Here is a 9,767-nt window from a genome sequence, read left to right as displayed (position 1 = left end):
AAGGTGGATCGCAATTATTTCCTAACTTTAGCATCTATGGAGAAGTGAGTCATCACATCCAGCAGATGGAGCTGCTATGAGAAAAGCTTCATAAACGTGGCCGTTAGCATCCACTTTTCTGCTCATTACCGCCACCTACAGGATTGGAATGGAAAAGTATGTCTCGCCAAGTTTGTTTTTGTGTGATAATACCTCAAACAGATACAAGACATACAGCGGGTAGTTAGTTAGTTAGTTAGTTTGTTAGTTAGTCCAGCCTATACAACATATTTCCATTAAACTGTGTAGCTGTTCAAAGAACAATCTCATATAACAAAATGTGAAAAGAGCTCACTATTTAGCATCCCTGAGTGAACTTACTGCCACCTACAGGACCGGAAGGGAACAGTACTGATCGGGCATGCACTCAATTTTCACTGTTCATCGACTTAAAGCAAAATTCAAGTTGGCCTAAATTATTAAACTGAGCTTGATAATTTATTTTTTCTCAAAAGTGTTGTTTAACAAATATATACATATTTTACCACAAAAACTGTTTCATAATGCATTTTGAAAACGACTAACACAGGCTTATGACGATTATACTCTCGTCATAACGTTTAACTATGTAGACTTTGTATTATTTTCTATGGCAATTTTGAGCTGGGCACACTTATACATAAGGAATTTGAAACGGTCACAGAGGAGCAGCTGAAATGTGACTTACTTTTCTCTGTGTTTGTAATTCTCAAGTTCAAAATAAAAACTGGTTTCCTTGAAAGCTAAGCACAAAAAATACTGACAACATACTTTTTTTTTTTTTTTTTTTTAATTACTGCTGCTTAAAAAGTCACATACATTGTTCTAATTACCTAAGGATTTTTTTTTTTTTTTAATAAATCCATAATCAATGGAATCAAAATAACGTTGTGTGTGACTCTCTCTCTCTCTCTCTCTCTCTCTCTCTCTCTCTCTCTCTCGAGCTCTCCCCTCGAATGATTGGCAGGTGATCAGTCCACATTCAGTTGAGATTCCATCTTCCCTGTCACCTGTTAAATAGATAAACCCATTAGAAGACGGATGGATGGATTAATGCTTGTGGATTGAATGTTGACAGAAAAAAAAAGACTGGAGCTAAGTAACTTTTAATGTACCTGGTGAATGTAGCTTCGTATTTGTGCCAGAAGGCCATGTATTCGTTTTATGTGAACCGGCATGCCAAGAGCCTTCAAACATTGTCCCTAAACAGGACTGTCCTCCAGCAGCTCATTACAGGTTGCTCGGGATAAGCAGTGATGGGTGATTCCTGGCCGCAGCCTCGGGGGACAGCTTGCGCGCACAAATGCCAAACTCAGCAGAAAGTCAAGTCCTGGGAGCGTCGCTACATCGTTTTCCAGGCCTGACCTTGATTCCAGGCCCGCTCCTGCATGTTTCCGTATGCATGGCAGAGTTTCGAGGGCTGCCAAAATCTGAGCCAAACAGCGGATAGGAGCCCCCTGTGATTTCCACACATACACCAGCAACATTCTGATGCACATTCACCAACGTGGGCCAAGTCACATCATGAAGGTTAACTTGCATGAGAGTGGATGGTTGGATATGTTCTTTTATAGCTGCTCAAATGAAACTAAATGTGAAAAATAGGATATCTTCAATACAGAAATACACCTTTGATGTTTGGGGCCTTTATGTGGTCTCTCCTTTTTTTTTAAAATAATTTCTATATAAGCTAAACATCTGGGCCCGGTTGTTCAAGACTCGGTTAGCGCTTTAAACATTGGTTAAGTAGATTTAACCGACCGTTAACTTAAACGGCACTGTTATCTTGTTGTTCAAAACTCTGTTAACTTTAACCGGCTGTTACCTTTCAGTTAAAGTTAACACACCTAAGGACCACCGCTATCTTTTTAACAGTGTGCTTAACTCTGTTTCGTGGCTACCCACTGAGCATAAGTAAAAGAGTATCGAGGGCTTCACTTTGACACTGGTGATTATTCTGATGGAGATTTAAGCACACGTTACCTCTTAGCAGTAATAAAATTCCAAGTCTCATGCTGAGTCAAAAGAGAAAGAATAAAAATTTGTTTTTTTAAGACAAGTTCTAAAAATGGACAGAGAAAACGAAAAATAAATTATGATGAATTAAAAATAAATAAATAAATAAATAAATGTTACGAAAACTCCTAAATTACTTCAACCATTGGACATTATTTTTCCCCTGAGATTAAACACGTTTTTGTTGTTTACTTTGTCTGCAATAAAACATTTGCGCATACAGCTTTGCAAAGGATGTGCTGTATCGCTTTAGTGGTGAACCCGTTGCAAATGTTTCAACAGGAAATATCTTCTTTTCCGAAGTATAGTATCTTCTAACACCCAGATGGAATTTGGAAAAAAGGTAAAGAGAGGAAAAAAATCCGGATTCCAAAGCAATGTGCGTTCATTGTACAAAACTTAGATTATGAGAGAAAAGGCTGAGGGATTTTTGGCGATTTATACTCGTCTGAGTATAAAAAAAAAAAAAGAGGAATAAATCTTCTATTCTTCTCATGTCTATCGGGCTGGAACACCTTGAGTTGAGAGCTCAATTACAATGTTCCACATTTATGTATGTGTGAGTGTATTAACATCAGTGAATGTGTGCTTGTGGCGGGAGATATTTTCCAATCACTGCACTGCCGCTTCCTCATTGTTCAGCAGCCGCTATTTGCCATTGCGCGATTAACAACGTTATCTGTCGCTAACCCAGTCAGCCAGCCAGCCGGCCCTTGGGCCATTGTGTTTCCGTCAGGGGTGGGTGCCCTCAGAACTGTGTGTCAAACTAGCCCCCCACCCCCACCCACCTTACTGCCGGGACAAGCTTGGCTGGGCCCAGGTGGGATGTGCTGGCATTTGGGCACTTTCCTCTACAGGGGGGAAGGGGTACATCGGAGGACTTGAGGCAGGGAACAAGTGGCTTTTACCCGCAACCCCATTTGAGGGGTGAGGAGTGGTGAGTGAGTGAGGATGGGAGGCCCTCGGGGGGCCATATTTGTGTGCCCTGTGCGTCAAGGCTCCATCTGGTCACTCTGCAGAGAGGACAGCATCTGTGACAAGATTACGCTTCAGAAGCAGCCACTTCAATGTCTTGGCTTCTATCTTGTATTTACTCAAGTGTAATCTTGAGGGCTTTATCCATATTACCTCTTTTTTTTTGTGTGTGTGGTACTCCTTTAACTCATTGACTGCCATTGACGGAAAAAGACGTCAAATAATGCATTTTTGCTGGGCTGGCAGTGAATGTGTTAAACACAATGTGCCAATATATTTTGTGATTATATTGCAGCATCCTTTTTTCCTTTTTTCTTTTTTTAAGGCAAATTTTGCTTAAAAATCCGTCAATTTTGGTTACATCTCATCTTAAAATAAGACTTCAGTCCACATGGATTCCCAAACTGTGGTCTAGCTAGAGGTAACAACACAGCTATAAATTACTTTTTTTTTTTTTTTTAAACAAACAAACTTAAATGCCCTGTCTGCCAGTTTCACTCTGGAAAAGGCACTTTCTAAATACAGGATTTAAACAAACAAACTACTTCTCAATTTACAGATCAGGGCTTGTCTTCATTTCTGGTGGTGATTTTGTCCTTAAACCCCCCACCCCCCACCCCCCAGCCTGTATTTTGCCATTTTGTGTTTGTTTTGTAAACAGCGGGACATTTCTGTGGAAAGACAGTGTTTACACCCCTCCAGCCAATCGCAGAGCGGGGGGTGGCGTGTCGCAGATGGGGCCGGACGAATTTGCCGGCTGCGTGACGTCACTCCCGCAGCAATTTTAAATTATCGTTTTTTTCACTCACTCACTCACTCACTCACTCACTCACTCACTCACTCACTCACTCACTCACAGACGCTTACATGTGTGAATGAGTGAGTGGGAAAAAAATCTTGTGAGGAATAAGCGGTTCAGAAAGCTAACCTAGCTTAGCATAGCTCCCCTGCCTGTGCCATCGCGTTAGCACTGAGCATGACGATATTACTCTTGAACTATAACAAAAGTGTCATGTGGTGTATACGTGTCAAAATACAGCTAACCAATCATAGGACATCTCCCTGCCTGTGTCATCACTCAGCGCTCAACATGACGACGTTACTTTTGAAATATAACCAAAGTGTTTTGTGGCGTATAGGGCCGACTTGTCAAACTACAGCTAACCTAGCTTAGCATAGCTCTCTGCCTGTGTCATCGCTTAGCGCTGATAATGGCAATATTACTCTTAAAATATAACAAAAGTGTTTTGTGGTGTATACTTGTCAAAATACTGCACATCGCTCGTTTTAATTTAATGCATGGTTGTAGTGCTTTAGTCTGTAAATATATTAGCATAATTATTGACAAGAGCTCCATCTTCTTCTTTTTGTTCCTCCCACAGCCTTGCTTGCTCGTGGCCTTTCACCGTTGACCTGTGTGACCTCTCCTTTGATGGACTCATGCATTCATTGCCCCTTCTTCTTCCTCCCCAGATCTTTCTCCCCCCCCATGCGCTGTATAATTGACTCAGCTGCAGCCTTTGTGATATAATAGCTAGCTTACCTGGCAGAATGACATTTCACAGGCTCAGAGCCACCGTAAAGCTAATTGTTCAAGAGCGGAAGGGAGAGCGTGTGCGTGCGCATGTGCGTGTGTACGCAGCTGATAAGAAGAGTGCGGCTGCTCAATTTGTGCCGTATAGGCCAATGGAGAGTTGGAAGTGACATTTATCTCCATAGTGGGTCTCAAACGAAACCATTGGCCTGCTGTATTCTCTCTGCACTCCCATTCCCTCACAGTTTCTCTCCGTCATCCTGTTGGCTTTTATTTCTTTATTTATTCCTTCCATATATGCAAATAATTAGTGATGTTGTCCCCTCCTAGACCTCGAACCAGGCAACCTGTGCAAGGAAGATACGGTCAAGACTGGGGACTATCGCACTATTTAGGTAATAAACTGTTGAGGGGATCAGAAAGAGCTGTTGATGAAAATTCAGAATTGATGTAAACTGTGGACAATGTTTTATTGCTGATTGATTGTTTTATAATAGACTACTACCACTAATTATTATTATTATTATTATTATTATTATTATTATTATTATTATTATTATTATTATTGTTATCATTGTTATCATTATTATTATTATTATTATTATTATTATTATTTCAGTATTGTGTGATGTTATAGTGACGTTCAAATCAACAATATTGGAAACTTAAAGGGATACTTCACTTATTTAGACCATTATAGCAATAAAAAGTTAATGTTTTGTCTGTAATTAATTTGATACTTTCATTATTTTTCACATACAATTAGTACCTTTTAAAAACACATTTTGCAACTTGCTGTCGACTGAAAATGACATCACGAGGGCTCAGGTAACCAATCACAGCTCAGCTGTTTTCTAGGTTTAGTCATGTGACATTCACAAGCCGAGCTGTGATTGGTTACCTGAGCCCTTGTGATGTCATTTTCAGTCGACAGCAAGTTGTAAAACGTGTTTTTAAAGGTACTAATTGTACGTGAAAAATAATGAAAATATCACATTTATTATAGGCAAAATATTAATGTTTGGTCTGCCAAAAAATGGCTAAATAAGTAAAGTATCCCTTTAAGTAAATGTATGGACAACTAATGCTCAAAAGTGCATACCTCGGATTAGGGATGTTCGATATCACTATATTTCAGATACAAGTATTATTTTTCTAAACCAATTTAACAATTTATTTTCTTTAACAAATGTAACAACTAAGTTATTTTTAACAGAAAAAAAGACAATTTATCGCTAACAAAGCAATCTTGATTGCATATTAATTTAAAAAACTTTTTTTTTTTTTTAATAAATCACAGCTGTATTTATCACAATTATACAGCATGTAATCTCGCCATATATATGCAGATCTAGATGTTGATGAATGTTCTCTTCTTTTATTAGTTCCAGAAATGTTTCAATTTCTTCGTCACCACCAAACATACTTGGGTTTTATCTTCTGCCGCCATTTTTTTGTGACTACAATGCCTACATGTACAAAATGTTCCCCGTGGTATCCGGTCCTGTCATCATTTATTTGCAATCGTGTATTTCATTTAGCATTACAAAATACATTATTAGTGTTGTTCCGATACCGATACTGGTATCGGCAGAGGTGCCGATACTGCATTAAAACAGTGGTATCGGTATCGGTGACTACTCACGAGTAACATGCCGATACCATTAATTCCAATGCTAATATAGGACTTTGGATGCAGCATCTTGTGTCTTGCTCGTACACGACATTCACTGATATGTGACATGTTCACTGCATGCCGATCTAAGATATCCTATTGGCCCTTGAATGCTCTAAACCAATGGCAGGACAGCTTTTTAATGTTGAGGGAAAAAAACAAAATAAGTATCGGTATAGTATCGGTATCGGCCGATACTGCAAAGCTGGGTATCGGTATCGGGGGCCAAAAAACGGTATCGGAACAACACTATACATTATCCTCAATTTGTTCATCTAGTTTTGGCCTTCTTTGATTGATCTTAGAATACATTTGAATGAAAGCTATGACTGAGAGAAAATTGTTTCCTATCTTAACCTACTATTGTCAAAACAGTGTCACGCACACACACGTCTGCCGACAGGCTTCTGCGGAGTGTGTGCGGCGAACAGCCTGCGGCGTGTCTTCGACTCGTCTGCTCTGTTCCCGTCAAAAAACCCACAGGCCCACCCATCCAAGATGGCCTCTCTTCTTCCCACTTAGAGGAATAGATGGAGTGTTTAAGTGTTTTTGTCGAGTCAAATGGCACCAAGCAGATGACTGCATGCTATTACCATAATTTAGCCGGATGCAGGCTGTTGGGTTGTATCATCAAGCAGGTCTGTTTCCTGCCCTATGGAGCTTACGGGGAATGTACGGGCAAGGTGTACCCCTCGCCGCTCAGTTTACCTCTCGTCACTTAGTTTCGCGTTGTCGCCGCACCCATAAGTTTCCCTCGTGTCGCTGGAAGGATGCTGAGTGGCACTTGCCTTCCAGTCCGTCCGTCTGTCCGTCCCACCTGTCTCGCTCTGCCAACGCTTTCAGGCGCTGCCCGCGCAGATCTGTCGGGCAGATGGGGGGGCCGGCTTTTTACATGTCACTTGAGGGACACCCAAATCAACACAATCTGTAGCCCACAATGCAGCGTGTTTGAACCTCGTCAAGCCCAAATGGAGAGTGGATGCGGTGCCACGCGCGGCCCAGATTCTCTGAAGAATCCCTCTGTATCCACCCTGCCCGCGTCTTACCTTCTGCTAGGCTCCTTTAGATAAACTCTGCATCTTTTATTTATCCCTTGAAGTAAGGCTGGACCCTGACGAGAGCAGAGGCTGTGCACGCGCGCACACACACTCTCACACACAAATGGGCCTCCTTCTGTTACTGAAAAGTCGGCAATTATGGAGAGAGAGGGGAGGGACAGTTGGGATTTGCATATGTCACTGTGAGAAGAAACTACATCTCCCACAAGGCCCGGCGGTGGAAATGAACCAGCTGTCCATGGTTTGTAGATCAGATCCCATCCTCTTGATTACGAAATCACACAATAACAAGGACCAAGAAGTTGCGGGCCTCGCCGGTTGTTCCTCCTTTGTTGTTCCCTGGAACAGAAGTTATTTTGCTTCGGCTGCCTCCGAGCTCTTGGCCACGTGTGCCAACGTTTGCCGCGCCGTGCTCCACTTGCGTTCCTTTCGCGAGCAGCCAATCGCAAGTCGGCGGCCCTGCCCCTCTAAAGCTGTCGTGTGAACTCCCGCCTTTTGTTTAATTTACATTTGGAGGCACAGCCCATCAATCCCCCAACTCCACCACTCGTCCTGCTGCCCCCTGCCAACAGCGCCGCCGCCCCAACCACGCCAACTGGTGTCATCAAAAATGCAGAGTTCAAACTAATTAGTGACATTTGGTCATTTGTAAAACTTTTTCTTTTTTTTTTTTGCCTCTCTGAGAGGAACTTCTGTCAAGTAGGCGACAGAACTGGAAACTTTTTATCAGCATGAGAAATTGGATTTTTCAACATTTATCGATGACAGAAGTCTATTTCTACATCATTAGCAGCGCCGTTCTGAGCAGAGATCAATAGTAATCAGTGGAGCACTCCGCCAAGACTGAACTATTATCAAAAGTGGATGAAAAAGTTGCGGGATGCCACATTTTTACTTTTCAAACTAAAGCAGCAATTTCCACACTGACAGAAATGGCAATACCAAGTACCGACACTCCATATACATAAATAATATACATAAATATATACACATATATACACATATACATAAATACATAAAATGTCCAAACAATGACAGATAATTTTAAAGATAGACCTAATAAATGTAACATTTTTTCCTTAATATTGCATGAAAATAATGAAAATTTTTAAGGATGGGGAAGTTCCAATACCAATAGTAACTCTAAATTTGAAATTATAAGAATAGAAAATTGACTTTGGAGGAAATTGCCATATTGGGATATATTAGAATTTCTTTTAAATTATCTGTAAATGTTTTATTGGAAGAAATTTCTGAACGAGTGGTATCAGTATTTGGTATCAGTGACTACTCAAGAGTAGTCTGTACTGGTCTTGGTCTGAAAAAAAAGTGATAGCGAAAATCCCTAGCAATTTTCTATTCTTCTAATTTCTAGTTCCTGATGGTAGAACAGTCAGAAGATACCAGTATCGTCTGCTGTCGCAAGTACCGATACCTTGAAATAAGGCCGGGAATCAGCCCGATACCCTCACCCAGCCTTATTTTTTGTATTTTCTTAAAGCACTTGATAAATCCACAAGCGGTGATCAAAACAATATTGAACCTCTCCTCCTCCCGCTTGGAAAAGTATGTATTATACAGCTCTGTATATAATAATCCACAAATGGTTATTAGAAAGCCAAAAATAAAACGAGTTGATTGTGTTTTGCACGTGTTTGTGCGCAGTATGTGGGAGCATTTGAGCTGATTTAAAGGTTTTGCTTTTGTCACGAGAGACATCTGTCTCGCTGATTAAAAAGAGCTCGCAGTATGGAGGCAAACATCTGTAGGGACAAAAATAAATAATGTGATAAAGCAACGACATGATTAGGGCTTAATTACACAAATATGGCTGTTCTTCTGCGAGGGTGTGTGTGTGCGTGTAATCGTCAGGCTCCTGCATGTTTGTGTGATGAAAAATAAAGGAACACTCAACACCTTGGTAACTTTTACTTCTCGTCTCTTGTTTTTTTGTTCTTGGCACCAAAAGAAAGGTCATTTTAAATTTTAGACGACATGAACAGTTTCATTGACCCCATGGGTCACTAAGGTTTTTTTTGTTTTTTGTTTTTGTCATGTAAGGTTTTTTTTTTTTTTTTTTTTTTTTTTTTTTTTAAATAAACATGTATAGTAATGTGTTTTTTAATGACCATGTAAAGTAGGGTGTTTTTTTTTTTTTTTTTTTCAAACTACCATGCATAGTAAGGCTTTATTTTATTTTTATTTTTTAAATGAACATGTATAGTAGGGTGTTTTTTTTTTTTTAAACTACCATGCATAGTAACATTTAATTTTTTTTATTTTTTAAATGACCATGCCCCTTGAAATAAGGCCGAGTATCAGCCCGATACCCTCAAACAGCCTTATTTTTTGTATTTTCTTAAAGCACTTGATAAACGGTGATCAAAACAATATTGAACCTCTCCTCCTCCCACTTGGCAAATTATGTATTATACAGCTCTGTATATAATAATCCACAAATGGTTATTAGAAAGCCAAAAATAAAACGGGT

Source organism: Festucalex cinctus, chromosome 12 (genome assembly GCF_051991245.1).
Source record: "Festucalex cinctus isolate MCC-2025b chromosome 12, RoL_Fcin_1.0, whole genome shotgun sequence".
Classification (NCBI taxonomy): domain Eukaryota; kingdom Metazoa; phylum Chordata; class Actinopteri; order Syngnathiformes; family Syngnathidae; genus Festucalex; species Festucalex cinctus.
This window is presented reverse-complemented; position numbering follows the sequence as displayed.